Source organism: Amblyraja radiata, chromosome 2 (assembly GCF_010909765.2).
Source record: "Amblyraja radiata isolate CabotCenter1 chromosome 2, sAmbRad1.1.pri, whole genome shotgun sequence".
NCBI classification, from domain to species: Eukaryota; Metazoa; Chordata; class Chondrichthyes; order Rajiformes; family Rajidae; genus Amblyraja; species Amblyraja radiata.
This window is the reverse complement of record NC_045957.1, coordinates 117,836,859-117,858,141: the sequence shown is the minus strand read 5'-3', so window position 1 is coordinate 117,858,141 and position 21,283 is coordinate 117,836,859.

Sequence of the window (21,283 nt, the reverse complement as noted above, 5' to 3'; positions counted from 1 at the left end):
CCGAATGGCTTGTTTCTGTGCTATATCTATGCCACAGAATGTAGTTGTGGCCAGTTCATTGGCTATATTTAAGAGGGAGTTAGATGTGGCCCTTGTGGCTAAAGGGATCAGGGGGTATGGAGAGAAGGCAGGTACGGGATACTGAGTTGGATGATCAGCCATGATCATATTGAATGGCTCGAAGGGCCGAATGGCCTACTCCTGCACCTATTTTCTATGTTTCTATGTTTCTATCTCTAAAACGAAACCAGAAAGGGAGAGGCCAGCACGTCGCCTGGCGGAAGACAGACACAAAACGCTGGAGTAAATTCACGACCTAATTCACGACCTCAGCCGGGTTCGCCCTTGACTCATACTCGCAGCATGGTCGTCACGAGGTCGTAGGAGGTCATAGGTAGGTCGTAGCAGGCCGTGATGCTAGTCGTAGGTACTCATGGCATCAAGTAGGTCGGGGCGTTTTTTTCAACATGATGAAAAATGTCCACGAGTAAAAAAGGTTGTGAATTAGGTCGTGAAAGTGGGACAGGCCCTTAACTCAGCAGGACAGGCAGCAGCATCTCTGGGGAGGAGGGAATGGGTGACGTTTCGGGTCGAGACCCTTCTTCAGACTGGAACAGTCAGTGTACTGTTCCCGTGTGGAGCTCCAGGGTGCCAGATAGGCTGCTTTATTTATGCCTCTCGCTTGGAGTTTAACCAGCTTGGAGCTCGGAGCCTGACTTCCATCTGCTCGCGATTAATTAGGAAAGGAAGAAAAGGAGTCTGTAAAGCCAGGAGAGGCTGGAAACTGAGCGACCCTGACACGGAAGTTTGATTATGTCCGCAATTAATGAGGTACAATGGGCCGGCGGTGGGGAATTACTCTGCCTGCCTCTAATCCCCGAAGGATATTGGAGTCTTGTCTACGAGGCTCAAGGTCCACAGCTCCTCACAAACAGGGCAGCCTGGGCTCAAGGCATTAGATCTGCAGCGGCCAAGACAGCTCAGCTGAAAGTCCTTTTACCGCGCCTGATCCAAGCCGTGCAGAGCGCTCCGTCTTTTTAATTCATTCCTTTTGAAAAACACAACCATCCTTCAAAATAATTTGCATGCATTTATCTCAGAAAAGCACTTCAGACGCCGTGGGGTTTTGAAATGTTTTATTCTCGGTAATGGTGGCAGATTATCCCCCAAAGAATTTGCTCCCTTTTAAGTATCGGGCGGTGAAGGCTTTTTAAAACAGCCGACATCTCTTTCCATTTAACATCTGCAAATGTTAACTTTTCGAAGATGTTTCGCAAAGCCGAAGATAGACACTAAAATGCTGGAGTATCTCAGCGGGACAGGCAGCATCTCTAGAGAGGAGGAATGGGTGACGTTTCGGGTCGAGACCCTTCTTTGGACTGGCAAAGCTTACTCTTTTCAGAAATGTGTAGGAAGGAACTGCACATGGTGGTTGAAACCGAAGATTGACACAAAAAGCTGGGAGTAACTCAGCGGGGTCAGGCAGCATCTCCGGAGAAAAAAGAATAAGTGACGTTTCGGGTCGAGACCCTTCGTATCAGAGACAACTATGATATGTTGACATGTGATGATCGACTGGGCTTATATTCACTGGAATTTAGAAGAATGGATCTTAGACAATTAGACAATAGACAATAGGTGCAGGAGTCAGCACTGCCATTCATTGTGATCAAGGCTGATCATCCCCAATCAGTACCCCGGCCCTAACTTCTCCCCATATCCCCTGACTCCGCTATCTTTAAAAGCCCTGTCTAGCTCTGTCTTGAAAGCCTTGGCCTCCATTGCCCTCTGAGGCAGAGAATTCCACAGACTCACAACTCTCTGTGTGAAGAGTGTTTCCTCATCTTCGTTCTAAATGGCTCACCCCTTATTCTTAAATTGTGGCCCCCGGTTCTGGACTCCCCCAACATCGGGAACATGTTTCCTGCCTCTAGCGTGTCTGAACCCTTAATAATCTTATATGTTTCAATAAAATCCCTTCTCATCCTTCTAAACGCCAGAGTGTACAAGCCCAGCCGCTCCATTCTCTCAGCATATGACAGTCCCGCCATCCCGGGAATTGACCTTATAGAAGTTATTGAGGGATTAGACAGGCTAGATGCAGGCAAAATGTTCTCCATGTTGGAGGACTCCAGAACAAGGCTGTCACAGTTTAAATAGGCCATTTAGGACTGAGATGAGGAAAAACCTTTTCACCCAGGGAGTTGTGAATTTGTGGAATTCTCAGCCACAGAGCGGAGGTCAATTCATTAAATGTATTCAAGAGAGTTAGATTTAACTCCGAGAGCTAAGGGAATCAGGGGATATGGGGAGAAGGCAGGAACGGGGTACTGATTGTGGATGATCAGCCATGATCACAGTGAATGGCGGTGCTGGCTCGAAGAGCAAAATGGCCTAATCCTGCACCTATTGTCTATGTTTTTTATGTTTCTAACTGCATCGAGATTTCAGTGTGGGGCAAGCAGAAACAAACAAAAGCATGAGTCCTCATTGAGGGGGGTACAACAAATGTGCTTATTCAGTTTCTTAAGAGGATTAGAGCACTTAGAATCTTAGAATCCAATGGCAAATAGCAAGTGACTTGGAACAGATTAAGGGGTCAGGGGCTATGGGGAGAAGGCAGGAGAATGGGGTTGAGAGGGAAAGATAGATCAGCCATGACTGAATGGCAGACTAGGCTGGATGGGCCGAATGGCCGAATTCTGCTCCTCGAAGATATGAACTTATGAACTTATTAGCAACTTATCGGCAACTTCTTATTGTGCCCTGCGAGTCAGAAGGCAAGCCCTTTCCACTCGTGGACGAGTCTAGGAGCAGAGGTTATAGCCTTAGAATTAAAGGACGTTCCTTTAGGAACGAGATGAAGAGGACATTTTTTAGTCAGAGGGTGGTGAATCTGTGGAATTCTTTGCCACAGAAGGGCTGTGGAGGCCAAGTCATTGGGTATTTTTAAGGCAGAGATTGACCGATTTGTGATTAGTGCGGGTGTCAGAGGTTATGGGGAGAAGGCAGGTGAATGGGGTTGAGAGGGAAAGATAGATCAGCCATGATCGAATGGCAGAGTAGACTTGATGTGTTGAATGGCCTAATGCTGCTCCTATCACTAATGAACATGAAGTTTGGACTTTAATCGAGCTTCTGGTTTTGAAGAATTATAATTCTCTGGAGAGAAGGAATAGGTGATGTTTTGGGTCTTCAGACATCTCGACCCGAAACGTCACTCATTCCTTCTCTCCTGAGATGCTGCCTGTCCCGGTGAGTTACTCCAGTATTTTGTATTTATCTTCGGTGTAAACCAGCATCTGCAGTTCACTCCTACACATATAATTCAGAGGTTCTGCCCAGGTTCGGTAATGAAGTCTGCCTCAGAGGACGGTGGAGGCCGGTTCTCTGCTTACTTTCAAGAGAGAGCTAGATAGGAGAGCGTAGATTTGCAGCAATAAGTGGTTGAAAAGCAAGAAAGCATTTTTCGTGCATGTTGCCGTATTCCATTGCATTTTCCCATATTTCAATCGGATCTTTCTTAGCGTCAAATAAAATGTAATCTTCTGAGAGCTCGATCAATTCCATCTGTAGTTCTTTAGGAGCCTTGGAGACATCAACTAGGTGAGGTTGAAATGCTAATTTGAATGCTAAAAAATGCTAATTTCGTTGAATTTTCTTATACTCTTTGGTATTTTGAATACGTTCAAGATTAAAATACAAATAATAAAAGACGAACAAAACATATTAATAAAAATAAAAGGATTTGTTCTACAAAATTTGGATTCATTCATAAGGCCGCACTTAATGGCCTAGATGGCCACATGGGGCCTTAAGGCCGCAGTTTCCCCACCCGTGTCCTATACCAACAACCCCCTTCACTGATATATTGAGTTATGTCTATAAGACCACAGGACATAGAAGCAGAATTAGGCCATTCGGCCCATCGAGTCTTCCCCACCATTCAATCGTGGCTGATCTATTTTTCCCTCTCAACCCCATTCTCCCGCCTTCTCCCTGTAATCGATGGTTGACGTGGACTCAATGGGCCGAGGGGCCTGTTTCCATGGCGTATCTCTAAACTAGGCGGCTCGGTGGTGCAGCGGTAGAGTTGCTGCCTTACAGTGCCATGACCCAGATTCTATCCTGACTGAAGGTGCTGCCTGTGCGGAGTTTGTACGTTCTCCCCCCGACCGTGCGGGTTTTCACCGAGATCTTCGGTTTCTTTCCGCATGCCAAGGACGTGCAGGTTTGCAGGTTAATTGGCTTGGTATGAATGTAAAAACTGTCCATAGCGTTAATGCGTGGTGATCGCTGGTCGCCGCGGACCCGATGGGCCGAAGGGCCTGTTCCCGCGCCGTATCTCTCAGATTAAAAACTAAAGAACTAAAACTAAATCTACACTAAACCCCAGCTGGGAACTCAGTGTATAATCCAGTGTAAACTTTTCAAGCCTCAAACACCAATTTAAAAACAGAATTTTATTAAATGAGACAATTCTACGTGTTATTTATTTTGACATTTCACCTTGACATTTAATTGTGACAATGAAATTGAAAAGAAGGTCTAATGGTGGCAATCTCTCATCAGTGTACTTTTATAATGAGTCCATTTTACTGTGGTACTGAGAAGAACTGGACAAAGGATGTAATCCCTGTATTCATCCAAAACTAAAAGTAATTACAAGGTGCGTATGAAGCACTGACACGAGAAAAATGTCTTTACTGATCCCTTCATTCATTTAGTTTAGTTTAGTTTGGAGATGCAGCACGGAAACAGGCCCTTCAGCCCACCGAGTCTGCGCCGACCAGTGATCCCCGCACACTAATACTATCCTACACACACCGGGGACGAGTTTTGCATTTACATCAAGACAACTGACCTACAAACCCGTACATCTTTGGAGTGTTGGAGGAAACCGAAAATCTCGGAGAAAACCCACGCAGGACACGGTTAGAACGTGCAAACTCCGTACAGACAGCAGGATCGGACCCGGGTCTCTGGCGCTGTAAGCGCTGCAAGGCGGCAACACTACCGCTGCGACACCGTGATGCCCTATCTTCATGATGAATTCTTCAATCCCACCCGGCACGGTGGCGCAGCGGAAGAGTTGCTGCCTCAAGGCGCCAGAAACCCGCATTCAATCCTGACTAAGGGAGCTTGTCTGCACGGAGTTTGTACATTCTCCCCGTGACCTGTGTGGGGTTTCCCTGGGATCATAAGTCATTAGGTCATAAATGATAGGAGCAGATTAGGTCATTCGGCCCATCAAGTCCACTCCGCCATTCAATCCTGGCTGATCTATCTCTCCCTCCTAACCCCATTCTTAAGCCTTCCCCTCATAACCTCTGACACCCAAACTAATCAAGAATCATCTATCACTGTCTTAAAAACATCCATTGACTTGGCTTCCACAGCCTTCTGTGGCAATTAATTCCACAGATTCACCACACTCCGGTTTTCTCCCACATTCCAAAGACATGCAGGTTTGTAGGTGAATTGTAAATTGGTATAATTGTAAATTGTCCCTAGTATGTGTGAAATAGCGTTAAAGCCCTGTCCCACGGCACGAGTTCATTCCAAGAGCTCTCCCGAGTTTAAAAAGCATGGAGAATGAATGTAGCGGGTACGTCGGGACTCGGGAACGTCTCTAAGCGGCTCGTAACGCTAACGGCAGTTACTCGGGAAGACTCGTTATCGGCAGGTAAGCACGGGAAGACTCGTGAAGATTTTTCAACATGTTGAAAAATGTCCACGAGAGCCCCGGGTACTGACGAGTGGCCATTACCGTAAATCTCCGAGTTCGAATCAGGGCAAACTCGGGAGAGTTCTTGGAATGAACTCGTACCGTGGGACAGGGCTATTAGTGTGCGGGGATTGCTGGTCGGTGCGGACTCGGTGGGCCGAAGGGCCTGTTTCCGCTATGTATCTCTAAACTAAACTAAACTAAACTAAACCTTGGTGTACATGATAGTGAACTAAACTCAAACTGAAACGATCCAGTGTCACGCTAACCCGTTGCAGAAGGTCCTGGTTTGGCTTGCAGTCGGATCCGGGCCATTTGGCAGTCAGTTCATCAGCCTGAATTGGCATGGGGGAATGGAAAGAACATCGAGCATTGTTGGCAATTGTTGTCTCTTTATTGGGTTTTGGGACTGGTAGTTTTTCCTTGATGCTATGAAATTGGAACTGGGACAGGCCATTTAGACCTTAATCTGAAGGACACCAAAGTGCTGCAGTAACTCAGCAGGTCATAAGATGATATAGTGGCGCAACTGGTCGAGCTGCTGCCTCACGGCGCCAGAGTCCTGGGTTCGATCTTGACTACATGACCGCCCAACTACCGTTCGTGCTAAATTGAGCCTGTGCTGTCTGTATGGAGTGTGCACGCTCTCCCCCTGAACTGCGTGGGTTTCCTCCGGGCGCTCTAGTTTCCTCCCGCATTCCAAAGACACACAGGTTTGTATTCATTCTGTGAACGGTAAACTGTCCCCTGTGTGTGTAGGAGAATGGTAGTGTGCGGGGATCGCTGGTCGGCACAGACTCGGTGGGCCGAAGGGCCTGCTTCCACGCTGTATCTCTGAACTAACCTAAACTAAAAACACTCATCTTGTTTGGAGAAAAGGCACCAAGAAACAATGATTTCCTCAATTTATAAACAAGAAAGTAAAGGAATATTTCTTGCCTCTGAGCAGCTTTATTTTCTCATCATGTTTATTTCACAGTTCAATTCAATTCAGTTTAGTTTATTGTCACGTGTACCGAGGTAGAGTGAAAAGCTTTTGTTGCGTGCTAACCAGTCAGCAGAAAGACTAGACATGATTACAATCGAGGCATTCACAATGTATAGATACATGATAAAGGGAATAACGTTTAGTGCAAGGTAAAGCCAGCAAAGTCCGATCAAAGATAGTCCTGGGGTCACCAAGAAGATAGATAGTAATTCCGGTCTGTTCTCTAGTTGTGGTAGGATGGTTCAGTTGCCTGATAACAGCTGAGAAGAAACTGTCCCTGAATCTGGACGTGTGCGTTTTCACACTTCTACACGTTTTGCCCGATGGGAGACGGGAGAAGAGGGAGTGGCCAGGGTGCGACTGGTCCTTGATTATGCTGCTGGCCTTGCTGAGGCAGCGTGAGGTGTAGATGGAGTCAATGGAAGGGAGGTTGGTTTGTGTGATGGTCTGGGCTGGGTTCACAATTCGCTGCAATCTCTCGTAGTCTTGGATGGAGCTGCTATACTATAGAAAATAGGTGCAGGAGTAGGCCATTCGGCCCTTCAAGCCAGCACCGCCATTCAATATGATCATGGCTGATCAACCAAAATCAGTACTCCGTTCTGGCTTTTTCCCCATATCCCTTGATTCCTAAGAGCTAAATCTAACACTCTTGAAAACATCCAGTGAATTGGCCTCCACTGCCTTCTGTGGCAGAGAATTCCACAGATTCACAACTCTCTGGGTAAAAAGTTTTTCCTCTTCTCAGTCCTAAATGGCCTACCCATTATTCTTAAACTGCCCTTGAGTCTTTTGTTAAATTTAGTTTAGAAATACAGCACGAAACAGGCCCTTGGCACACTGAGTCCGCGGCGACCAGTGATCCCCTCACACTAAAGGGCCTGTCCCACGAGCATGCGACTCCATGCGGCAAGCGCAACCTAACGTGGTCGCTTGAGCTGTACTGCCTCGCGGGGCCGGTCCCACTTCGATCGCCGGAGCCCTATTGAGTTGTGCGGAGCTGGTCCCGACATCGCGCGGGGCTCTGGAAAACTGACCGTGTTCAAAAATTCCGCGCGGCAACGGCCTGCCGGCCCGCAGCCACCTCGATGCCGTACGTCACGCGCGAACCTCCCGCGGATTTTGCTCGAACTTCATGTCACTCACTCGACCTCTGCACGGCTCCCGCTTCTGGTTTGGTCGCGCTTGTCGCATGCAGGCGCATGCTGGTGGGACTGGCCCTTTAGGTCGTGCTTGCCGCATGGAGTCGCATGCTCGTGGGACAGGCCCTTAACACTACCGGAGCCAATAAACCTACAAACCTGTACGTCTTTGGAGTGTGAGAGGAAACCGAAGATCTCGGAGAAAACCCACGCAGGTCACAGGGAGAACGTACAAACTCCATACAGACAGATCGAACCCGGGTCTCTGGCGCTGTAAGGCAGCAACTCTACCGCTGCGCCACCGTGCCGCCCTTACACGTGTCGAGTTTTGGCAGCAGCCTGTTTGTCAAGTAAACTGCATTCACAAACGTAACTTTATATTGAAGATAGATACAAAAAGCCGGAGTAACTCAGCGGGTCCGACAGCATCTCTGGACAAAAGCAATAGGTGGCGTTTCGGGTCGAGACCCTTCTTCAGACTCAAAACCTTTCAGACTCAAAACCCTTCAGAATTTTATATTAATGTATTTCTAAGATTTATTTCTTTAGGCGGTGGGTGGTGAATCTGTAGAATTATTTGCCACAGAAGACTGTGGAGGCTAAGTCAGTGGATATTTTTTAAGGCACAGATAGATAGATTCTAGATTAGTACGGGTGCCAGAGGTTATGGGGAGAAGGCAGGGGAATGGGGTTAGGAGGAAGAGATAGATCAGCCATGATTGAATGGCGGAGTAGACTTGATGGATCGACTGGCCTAATTCTACTCCTATCTCTTATGATCTTATGAATATGATCTAACATTGTAATTATGCCTTTAGTGAAGTGTGTACTTCTCAGACATTCAGACATTATAATGCATGTTTTCCATTACAGACGGGAAAATAACTGTAAGATTATCAGACCCATGACAACAGACGTACTTAAAACAGCTCTTCCTCATTCACCTGACGAAAGCTGCTGAATCCCCTGTGTGCTCAATACCCTGGGACTTACACCATTGTAATGTTTAGTTTAGTTTAGAGATACAGTGCGGAAACAGGCCCTTTGGCCTACTGAGTCCGCACCGACCAGCAATCCTCGCACTTTCACACTATCTTACACACTAGGTACAATTTACACATGCACCAAGCAATTTCACCTACAAACCTGTAGGTCTTTTGGAGTGTGGGAGGAAACCGAAGATCTCGGAGAAAATCCATGCAGGTCACGTGGAGAACGTACAAACTCCGTACAGATAGCACCCATAGTGTTGTCTATCCATGGGGGAGTCCAGACCAGGGGCCACAGTTTAAGGATAAGGAGTAAGCCATTTAGAACGGAGACGAGGAAACATTTTTTCTCACAGAGAGTGGTGAGTCTGTGGAATTCTCTGCCTCAGAGGGCAGAGAATTCCACAGAGGTGGAAAGCATCTCTTGAAAGCATCCAGAGAACCTGCCCAAACTCAGAGGTGGGGGCAGGTTCTCTGGATGCTTTCAATAGAGAGCTAGATAGGGCTCTTAAAAATAGCGGAGTCTGGGGATGTGTGGAGAAGGCAGGAACGGGGTTCTGATTGGGGATGATCAGCCATGATCACATTGAATGGCGGTGCTGGCTCGAAGGGTCGAATGGCCTACTCCTGCACCTATTGTCTATTGTCTATTGTCTATAGTCAGGATCGAACTCGTGTCTCTGGCGCTGTGAGGCAGCAACTCTACCGCTGTGCCACCTAACGAACTGAACGGCAAAATCCAAACCAAATATAGACACGTGATGCTGGAGTAACTCAGCGGGACGGGCAGCATCTTTGGAGAGAAGGAGTGCATGACGTTTCGGGTCGAGACCGGTCTTCAGACTGAGAGTCGGGGAGAGGGGGGAATAGGAATCTGAGGAGTAATGTTTCTCACACAAATGGTGATGTGTGTAAGGAATGAGCTGCTGCTGCAGGAGGTAGTCGAGGCGGGTAATATCACAGCAGAATGCATCTGTGCCAGCACTTCACTGACATTCAAAAGGGTTTAACGGCCTCAGCATGCAGATCCCTCCCACAAGGCTGCCGATAAACTTATTACCAGATGTCTCAGTTTCAGTTAGGTTTATTATCACGTGTACCGAGGTACAGGGAAAAGCTTTTGTTGTTTGTTAACCAGTCAGCAGAAAGGCAATACAGTGGGGAAGTCCAGAACCAGAGGTCAAGTTCAAGTTCAAGTTCAAGTGAGTTTATTGTCATGTGTCCCTGTATAGGACAATGAAATTCTTGCTTTGCTTCAGCACACAGAACATAGTAGGCATTTACTACAAAACAGATCAGTGTGTCCATATACCTTAATATAAATATATACACACATGAATAAATAAACATCCAAATAACAGATAATGGGTTATTAATAATCAGAGTTTTGTCCGAGCCAAGTTTAATAGCCTGATGGCTGTGGGGAAGTAGCTATTCCTGAACCTGGTTGTTGCAGTCTTCAGGCTCCTGTACCTTCTACCTGAAGGTAGCAGGGAGATGAGTGTGTGGCCAGGATGGTGTGGCTCTTTGATGATACGGCCAGCGTCACAGTTTAAGAATAAGGGGTAGGCCATTTAGGACTGAGATGAGGAAAGACCTTTTCACCCAGAAGATTGTGAATCTGTGGAATTCTCTACCACAGAAAGCAGTGGAGGCCAATTCACGGGATGTATTCAAGAGAGAGTTAGATTTAGCTCTCAGGGCTAACGGAATCAAGGGATATGGGGAAAAAGCAGGAACGGGGTACTGATTGTGGATGATCAGTCATGATCACATTGAATGGCGGTGCTGGCTCGAAGGGCCGAATAGCTTACTCCTGCACCTATTTTCTATGTTTCTATCTGTGGCAGGGATTAGAAGTGTCTGAAGAAGAAATGTCACCCATTCCTTCCCTCCAGAGATGCTGCCTGTCCCGTTGAGTTACCCCAGCACTTTGTGTCTATCTTCGGTGTAAACCAGCTTCTGCAGTTCCTTCCTACACGATTAGAAGTGTATGACAATTTCTTGCAAGGTATATTTATCAGACTGATTAATTGTTTAACAAAAGGGACCCGTGGCGCAGAGGGGGAGTTGCTACATCACAGCGCCAGAGACCCAGGTTCAATCCTGATTATGGGCGCTGTCTGTACGGAGTTTGTACGTTCTCCCCGTGACCTGCGTGGGTTTTATTTAGTACAAACTCCGTACAGACAAAGACACCTAGTTGGGATCGAACCCTGGTATCCGGCGCTCTCAGTGCTGTAAGGCAGTAACTCTACCGCTGCATCGCTGTGTGGGGGGATACCCGGCGAAATCCCACAGGGAGAACCTGCAAACTCCACACAGACAGGACCCGAGGTCAGGATTGAATCCGGGTAAGGCAGCAATTCTAACCTCTAGTCATTGTGCCACCTAAGGAGGAAACCTTCAATAATTAGGGCGGTCACGGTGGCGCAGCGGTAGAGTTGCTGCCTTACAGCGAAAACTGCGCCAGAGACTCGGGTTCGATCCTGACTACAGGTGCTGTCTGTACGGACTTTGTACGTTCTCCCTGTGACCTGCGTGGGTTTTCTCTGAGATTTTCAGTTTCCTCCCACGCTCCAAAGACGTACAGGCTTGTAGGATGATTGGCTTGGTAAATGTAAAAATTCTCCCTAGTGGGTGTAGGATAGTGTTAATGTGTGGGGGTCGCTGGTCGGCGCGGATTCAGTGGGCCGAAGGGCCTGTTTCCGTGCTGTATCTCTAAACTAGACTTAACTAAACTAATCTAATAATTCCTCTATTGCTATGATTTTCCAACTAGTACAAACAGAAGGGGCTTCAAAAGAAAAACTCACGCAAAAATTCCCTGATGATAATACATTTTTTATGACGTTCAACTTCAGACCTCATCACTTTGGGATGAATTTCTTTAGACAGAGTCATAGTCATAGAGTGATACAGCATGGAAACAGGCCCTTCGGCCCAACTTGCCCACACCGGCCAACATGTCCCAGCTACCCTAGTCCCACCTGCCCGTATTTGGTCCACATCCCTCCAAACCTGTCCTAACTATCCAGGGGGTGGTGAATCTGTGGAATTATTTGCCACAGAAGGCTGTGGAGGCCACGTCAGTGGATATTTTTAAGTTAGAGACAGAGCGATTCTCGGAGAGTACGGGGGTCAGGGGATTATGGGGGAGCAGGCAGGAGAATGGGGTTTGGAGGGAGAGATAGATCAGCCATGATTGAATGGCAGAATAGACTTGATGGGCCAAATGGCTTCATTCTGCTCCTGTCACTTATGAACTTAAGAACCATTGGATTATATTGGGATCTATTGGAGTCGCTGCCTCAAAAAGGCAGCCAGCATCGTCAGAGAACCACACCATCCTGGCCACACACTCGTTTCACCACTGCCATCGGGAAGAAGGTACAGGAGCCTGAAAACTGTAAAGTCCAGGTTCAGGTGCAGCTTCTTCCCTGCAGCCATCAGGCACTTGGGCATTACAAAACACTAACTAAACCTTGAACTCCAGACTGTCTTGCTTGCAGGAAACGCTTGAGATGTTATCCGTGCTTCTCTTTCCACAGATGCTGCCCAACCTGCTGAGTGTTTTCCTGCACTTTCCGTTTTTATTTCAGGTTGCCAGCATCAGCAATGGTTTTGATTTTTAGTTCCTGACTCGTGCAAAGAGCTTCTCCATAGCAACAGTTATGACCTGCATTCACAAATGCCACACAGCAATGAATGCAAGTTTAGAGTAGGCTCAATGACAATAGACAATAGGTGCAGGAGTAGGCCTTTCGGCCCATTCAATGTGATCATGGCTGATCATCCCCAATCAGTACCCCGTTCCTGCCTTCTCCACATATCCCCTGACTCCACCATCTTTAAGAGCCCTATCTAGCTCTCTCTTGAAAGTATCCAGAGAACCTGCCTCCACCACCCTCTGAGGCAGAGAATTCCACAGATTCACCACTCTCTGTGAGAAAAAGTGTTTCCTCGTCTCCGTTCTAAATGGCTTGGCTTACTGCTTATTCTTAAACTGTGGCCCCTGGTTCTGGACTCCCCCAACATCGGGAACATGTTTCCTGCCTATAGCGTGTCCAAACCCTTAATAATCTTATATGTTTCAATGAGATCCCCTCTTATCCTTCTAAACTCCAGAGTGTTCAAGCCCAGCCGCTCCATTTTATCTGCATATGACAGTTCCGCCATCCCGGGAATTAACCTTGTAAACCTACGCTGCACTCCCTCAATAGCAAGAATGTCCTTCCTCAAATTAGGGGAGCAAAACTGCAGAAGGACCTCTTTGCTCCTATATTCGATTCCTCTTGTTATAAAGGTCAACATGCCATTTGCTTTCTTCATTGCCTGCTGTACCTGCATGCTTACTTTCATAGACTGATGTACAAGGACCCCCAGATCCCGTTGTACTTCCCCTTTTCCCAACTTGACGCCATTTAGATAGTAATCTGCCTTCCTGTTTTTGCTACCAAAGTGGATAACCTCACATTTATCCGCATTAAACTTCATCTGCCATGCATCTGCCCACTCCCCCAACCTGTCCAAGTCACCCTGCATTCTCATAGCATCCTCCTCACAGTTCACACTGCCACCCAGCTTTGTGTCGTCTGCAAATTTGCTAATGTTACTTGGAATCCCTTCATTCAAATCATTGATGTATATTGTAAATAGCTGCGGTCCCAGCACCGAGCCTTGCGGTACCCCACTAGTCACTGCCTGCCATTCTGAAAGGGACCTGTTAATCCCTACTCTTTGTTTCCTGTCTGCCAACAATTTTCTATCCATGTCAGCACTCTACCCCCAATACCATGTGCCCTAATATTGCCACCTAATCTCCTATGTGGGACCTTATTAAATGCTTTCTGAAAGTCCAGGTAATGTGGCCATTAAAATATAAGGGCGGCATGGTGCCGCTGCGGTAGTTGCTGTCTCACAAAGCCAGAGACCCAGGTTCGATCCCGACTACGGGCGTTGTCTGTACGGAGTTTGTACTCATGGGTTTTTCCCGGGTGCTCCGGTTTCCTCCCACATTCCAAAGAAGTGCAAGTCTCCAGGTTAATTAGCCTCTGTAAATTGTCTCTGTTTAGTTCAGATTAGTTTTTAGTTTAGTTTAGAGATGCAGCACTGAAACAGGCCCTTCGGCCCACCGGGTCTGCGCCGATTAGCGATCCCCGCACATTAACACTATCCTACACCCACTAGGGACAATTTTTTAAACATTTACACCAAGCCAATTAACCTACAAACCCGCACGTCTTTGGAGTGTGGGAGGAAACCACGCAGGTCACGGGGAGAACGTCCAATCTCCGTACAGACAGCACCCGTAGTCGGGATGGAACCCGGGTCTCCGGCGCTGCATTTGCTGTAAGTTAGCAACTCTACCGCTGTGCCACCGTGACTGCCCTGTGTGTAGGATGTCAAAGGAGTGTAACATAGAATGAGTATATGGGTGATCGATGGTCGGCATAGTCTCGGTGGACCGAAGGGCCTGTTTCCATGCTGTATCTCACTAAATCTTGAGGTCCATTCTTATGAATAATTAAATCCGGCAACAATCAGTTAAACTGAAAATGTCAGATACTAGAAGGTATAGAAGACAGACACAAAATGCTGGAGTAACTCAGCGGGACAGGCATCATCTCTGGAGAGAAGGAATCGTTGACGTTTCGGGTCGGGACCCTTCTTCTGACTGAGAGTTGGGGGAGAGGGCCTGAAGAAGGGTCTCGACCTTTCTTTCATTTATTCCGTAATTCTCTACATCATGGTCTATATCTCTCCTTTCCCTTTCCCCTGACAAGTCTGCCGAAAGGTCTCGACCCTGAGTTACTCCACCATTTTGTGTCTATCTTCGGTTTGAACCAGCATCTGCAGTTCCTACACGAGAGGTATAAGTTTGGTCTGAGAGTGGCAAGGTTTAAAGGAGATGTGCGGGGCAGGTTTTTTTTACACAGAGCCTTCTCCCCATGACCTCTGACACCCGTACTAATCAAGAATCTATCTATCTCTGCTTTAAAAATCATGCATTGACTTGGCCTCCACAGCCATCTGTCCATTGATAGAGATTGATTGAGACAACGTGCTTTTGTTTAACAAAAATAAATTTAATGAATTATTTACAAAAATTATATGTACAATACAAATGAATACAAACAAACCCACCACCATGATACAAAGTCATGATCTCATATGCTGAGAGAATGGAGCGTCTGGGCTTGTACACACTGGAGTTTAGAAGGATGAGATTGAGAGGAGATCTTATTGAAACATATAAGATTATTATGGGTTTGGACACGCTAGAGGCAGGAAACATGTTCCTGATGTTGGGAGAGTCCAGAACCAGGGGTCACAGTTTAAGAATAAGGGGTAAGCCATTTAGAACGGAGACGAGGAAACATATTTTCTCACAGAGAGTTGTGAGTTTGTGGAACTCTCTGCCTCAGGCGGTGGAGGCCGGTTCTCTGGATGCTTTCAGGAGAGAGCTAGTTAGGGCTCTTAAAGATAGGGGATATGGGGAGAAGGCAGGAATGGGGTACTGATTGGGGATGATCAGCCATGATCACATTGAGTGGCGGTGCTGGCTCAAATGGCTGAATGGCCTACTCCTGCACCTATTGTCTATTGTCTATAATGGAGATGTGTGGGACAAGAGTGGTGTGGGCCTAGAACCCGTTGCCAGGGGTGGTGGTGGAGGCCGATGCGGTAGTGGTGTTTAAGAGGCTTTTGGATAGGCACATGGAATGGAGGGATACGGATCACATGCAGGCAGATGAGATTGGTTTGGCATCTTGTTCATGTCCTCAATGCCCATCACGTCTACTCCGCCATTCCAATCAAGGCTGATCTATCCCTCCCTCCCAACCCCATTCCTCACTCTTCTCTCGCCTCTTCTCTTCTCCTCTCACACCCGTTTGTCTCCTGTTCACCTCTGGCCTTGGTCCATCCATCTGCAACTCAACCCCTCCCCCCTCACCTAAAGCAACCGATCGCGTGCCAGGCTTTGAGATGCGGCACGGAAACAGGGCCCGTTGGCCCAACCACGTCCACGCCAATTCTTAAATGCTAAATATTAAATAACTATTTCCCCAACCTTATTGAGGATTAGTTCCACCGCCCAGCGGTTTCAGAAATCCTCCAGGGTGCCTGTTGACAGCGCGCAGTCCCTCTCTAACACCACCCAGGCGCAGACGTAACCCTGGAAAAGGGGAAGGCAGCCGGCTCGGGCAGAGCCCTCTTCCACCTGGCGCTGTGACTCGCGAATGGCCATCTTGGCCAGGCCCAGGAACAAACCCAACCAGGGCATCCACGGCATCACAAAGTGTTTGCAGGGCTAAACTTTATCTAACACCCTAAACCGCTTCCATTATCGACCCATCATGGCGTTGCGATTGCAACAGTCAGTTTATCGAGCTGTCACAGTTCCACAAAAGGGATTAAACGAAACGGCCAATTTGTATCATTGCCAGACTCTTTGGTGCTGAAACTGCCATCAGGCTATTAAACACCTGCAACCTCCACTGTCAGAGTGAGACTGAACGCAAATTGGAGGAACAGCATCTCATATTTCATTTGGGCAACTTACAGCCCAGCGGTATGAATATCGACTCCGGACTGTCAAAGCCACCGCAGCCAGACATAAAAACAACTTTTTTCCACGAGTAGTAGCTCTACTCAATAACCAAAAGTCTGTAGCCTCCTTTTGCTCTGGTATTTTATTTAACTCACATATTTAATTAATCATGTTTTATTATGAATGTTTAATGTTTTATGTGTCATTCCTAACTGTCACTGTATGTCGTTGTCACTTGCGGGCGGAGCACCAAGGCAAATTCCTTGTATGTGAATACTTGGCCAATAAACCTATTCATTCATTCATTCAGTCAGTCATTCTCTAACTTGAAGTAACCCCAGCATTCATTCATTGTTCTTTAGCTCTCCACATCATCGTCTATATCTCTCATTCCCCTTTCCCCTGACCAGTCTGAAGAAGGGTCTCATCCCTTCTCTCCAGAGATGCTGCCTGTCCTGCTGAGTTACTCTGGCTTTTTATGTCTATATTTGGTTTAAACCAGCATCTGCAGTTCCTTCCAACACAACCTCCAAATAAGCTCTGAACTTCCTGAGCTTGGGCGCGTTGGTGTGGTCCTTTTTGTTCTATTATTGTTCAGTTCTTTTTACATGTGTGTCTGTGTGTGTGTGTGTGTGTGTGTGTGTGTGTGTGTGTGTGTGTGTGTGTGTGTGTGTGTGTGTGTGTGTGTGTGTGTGTGTGTGTGTGTGTGTGTGTGTGTGTGTGTGTGTGTGTGGCTGTGTATATATTTATGTGTGTGCGCGTATGTTCACAAGTTCTAGGAGTGGAATTAGGCCATTCGGCCCAGCGAGTCTACTCCGCCATTCAATCATGGCTGATCTCTGCCTCCTAATCCCATTCCCCTGACTTCTCCCCATGACCCGTGACATTTATTCTAATCAAGATTTTGTCTAACCCTGCCTTAAAAATATCCACTGATGTGTGTGTGTGTGTATATGTATTTGTGTGCGCGCATATATATACATGCACATGCATGCACATAAAAATAAACGAACAATAATGTGTGTGCATATGTACATATAAATAAATATATATATATATTAATAAGGAACTTTTTAAGTAAGTAAGTAAGTTTATTGGCCAAGTATTCACATACAAGGAATTTGCCTTGGTGCTCCGCCCACAAGTAACAACATGACATACAGTGACAGTTACGAATGACTCAGAAAACACTAAACATTAATAATAATAAAATTAATTTATTATATTGTTTACAGTGTACTATATTTACATATTCTGTTATGCTGTTACAAGGTAGAGTTTCATTGTTCTATCTGGGACAATAGGCAATAAAACACTCTTGACTTGCTGTATTAAATTCGCTCTCTTTAGTGAGATAGTGGCGTGTAAGTGGCGTTTAGACAAGTACGTGGAAGTGCAGGGAACGGAGGGATATGGATCATGTACAGGCAGATGAGATCAGTTTAACTTGGCATCATGTTCGACACAAACATTGTGGGCTGATAGGATCGTGCTTTAGATTTTATTTTTGGACCTAGAGAGTGGAATCAGTCCCTTTGTCCCACTGAGGCGACACCAACCACCGTACGCTAACACAATCGTACACACTGGAGGGTATAGCGTGAAGTGAGAGGGGCAAACTTTAAAGGAGATGTGCAGGGCAAGTCCTGGGTTCCATCCCGACAACGGGTGCTGTCTGTACGGAGTTTGTACGTTCTCCCCGTGACCGTGTGGGTTTTCTCTGGGTGCTCCGGTTTCCTCCCAAGAAGGCACATCGGCGCCTTTACTCCCTGAGAAGATTACGGAGAGTCGGTTTGTCAAGGAGGATTCTCTCGAACTTCTACAGGTGCACAGTAGAGAGCATGCTGACCGGTTGCATCGTGGCTTGGTTCGGCAACTTGAACGTCCAGGAGTGGAAAAGATTGCAGAAGGTTGTGACCACTGCCCAGACCATCACCGGCTCTGACCTCCCCACCATCAAAGGGATCTATCGCAGTCGCTGCCTCAAAAAGGCTGTCAACATCATCAAGCACCCACACCATCCTGGCGACACACTCATCTCTCCGTTGCCATCTGGCAGAAGGTACAGGAGCTTGAAATCTGGTACATCCAGGTTCAGGAACAGCTTCTTCCCCACAGCCATCAGGCTATTAAACACGACATCAAACAAACTCTGAACAATAACAGCCTATTGCACTTTATGTGTTTATTTATTGTGTATATATATGGTCTTTGGTCTATAGACACACTGAACTTTTATCTCCTGTTCCGTATTAATTTTACATATTGTGTTGTGCTGCAGCAAGCAAGAATTTTATTGTCCTATCTGGGACACATGACAATAAAACTCTCTCTTGACTTGACACTCCGAAGATGTGCAGGATTTGTAGATAAATTGGCTTTGGTAAGAATTACAAATAGTCCCTAGTGTGTGGGATAGTGTTAGTGTACTGGGTCGCTGGTCGATGTGTTCCTGTACTGTATCTCTAAACTAAACTAAACTAAACTAAACTAAACTAAACTAAACTAAACTAAACTAAACTAAACTAAACTAAACTAAACTAAACTAAACTAAACCAAACAAAAATGAAACCAATGTCTTATATAACTGAAACATGAACTCCCAATATTGACTCATACAGTTTACTTTGAGCGTGTGAAGGTGTTACAACTAGAATGTGCTGGAGTGGAGACAAAGTTGCCTAAAGGCATGTTTCATGTTATATTGATTGAGGCCGTCAGATCCTTAACTAAGTGATGAGATAAGGCTGTTAACAATAGTATGAGTTATTTCACAGTTCAATGTGCCAGGAATCTTACACAGATAATTTGATGCATCTGCTGAATAATTCACTCCTTCCGTTCTCAGTTACTGAAGTGTCCCACATGTCCAGTTACTACTAGCCCCACCGATATGGTGGCACCTCTTCCCGCTAATCCCACTAGGGGGGCGGCACGATGGCGCAGCGGTAGAGTTGCTGCCTTATGGGCCTCTCCCACTAAGGCGACTTTTTAGGCGACTGCAAGAGACTATGCAGTCGCCACATGGTCGCCACATGTTCGCGGTTGGTTGCCGGGGAGTCGCCGTCATGGTCGTAAGGAGTTCCTGCATTCTGGGAACTAGTCGCGGCCTCATTATGGTCGCCGTGAATTTTACAACATGTTGAAAAATTAGCGGTGACCAGAATGAAGCCGCCATGAAGAGTAGCGAGAATTCTCGTGCCGTAGGTGGGTCGCCAGGAGGTTGAAGGTTCTCGTAGATTGTAGCCGGAGCTGACCAGTGAATTTCATTGACTCATTGGGGAAAAAAAACATAAGCAGTAGTTTTCAGAACCAAGGACAACCGACCGGTAATGTTAAATGTCCGCCGAGCTTCACAGCCGTGTATCTGGCTTCTTAAAAGTTGTCTCCACTCCTTCTCCCCCCTTCTCCACTCTGACAGTTGCCGTTCCAGTTCCCGGTTTTTCATGCTGAAAAATCGATACACTGGGCCAGGCCCATTACGGCACCAGAGACCCGGGTTCGATCCCGACTATGGGTGCTGTCTGTACGGCGTTTGAACGTTCTCCCCGTGACTTGCGTGGGTTTTCACCGGGTGCTTCGGTTTCCTCCCACACGCCAAAGACGCGCAGGCTTGTAGGTTAATTGGCTTTGGTTAAAGAAAAAGTAAATTGTCCCTGGTGTGTAGAATACTATGTATAGAACGGGTGTCAGGGGTTATGGGGAGAAGGCAGGAGAATGGCGTAGAGAGAGAAAGATAGATCAGCCATGATTGAATGGCGGAGTAGATGGACCGAATGGCCTAATTCTGCTCCTATCACTTATGAAGTTATAATAGTGTGGGGAGATCTCTGGTTGGTGCGGACTCGGTGGGCCGAAAGGTGTTTTTATGAACTGTATCTCTAAACAAACCTAAACTAATCCTTTTGGTCGGTGCTGAATAGATGCAGAGTTTTACTACTATTCTTCATCTTAATTTTTAAAGGAGTCTTGACTGGTTCTTTGTTAGTAAGGGCATCAAAGGCTATGGGTAGAAGGCAGGAGAATGACTTTAGAGAGACAGTGTTCTTTCTTATCACATATGTACCAAGGTACAGTGGAAGGCCTGGGTAGAGTGGATGTGGAGAGGATGCTTCCACTAGTGAGAGAATCTAGGACCAGAGGGCACAGCCTCAGAATAAAAGGACGTAAAAGATGGAAGGTAAGGCCCCGAGTCCACTTACCGACCCTTTGCTTTTGCATCTGTTGTCGCCGACTCATGACTTCATAAGTTCTCGGAGCAGAATTAGGCCATTCAGCCCATCAAGTCTCTGTTCTATATTCCTTTTTCCTTGTTCCATATTCCATATTCCCTGTTCCATGTTCCATATTCCCTGTTCCATATTCCCTGTTCCATGTTCCATGTTCCCTGTTCCATGTTCCCTGTTCCATGTTCCCTGTTCCATGTTCCACGTTACATGTTCCATGTTCCATGTTCCATGTTCCCTGTTCCCTGTTCCCTGTTCCATGTTCCCTGTTCCATATTCCCTGTTCCATGTTCCATGTTCCCTGTTCCATGTTCCCTGTTCCATGTTCCCTGTTCCATGTTCCACGTTACATGTTCCATGTTCCATGTTCCATGTTCCCTGTTCCCTGTTCCCTGTTCCATGTTCCCTGTTCCATATTCCCTGTTCCATGTTCCCTGTTCCATGTTCCATGTTCCCTGTTCCATGTTCCCTGTTCCATGTTCCACGTTACATGTTCCATGTTCCATGTTCCATGTTCCCTGTTCCCTGTTCCCTGTTCCATGTTCCCTGTTCCATATTCCCTGTTCCATGTTCCCTGTTCCATGTTCCATGTTCCCTGTTCCATGTTCCCTGTTCCATGTTCCCTGTTCCATGTTCCCTGTTCCATGTTCCCTGT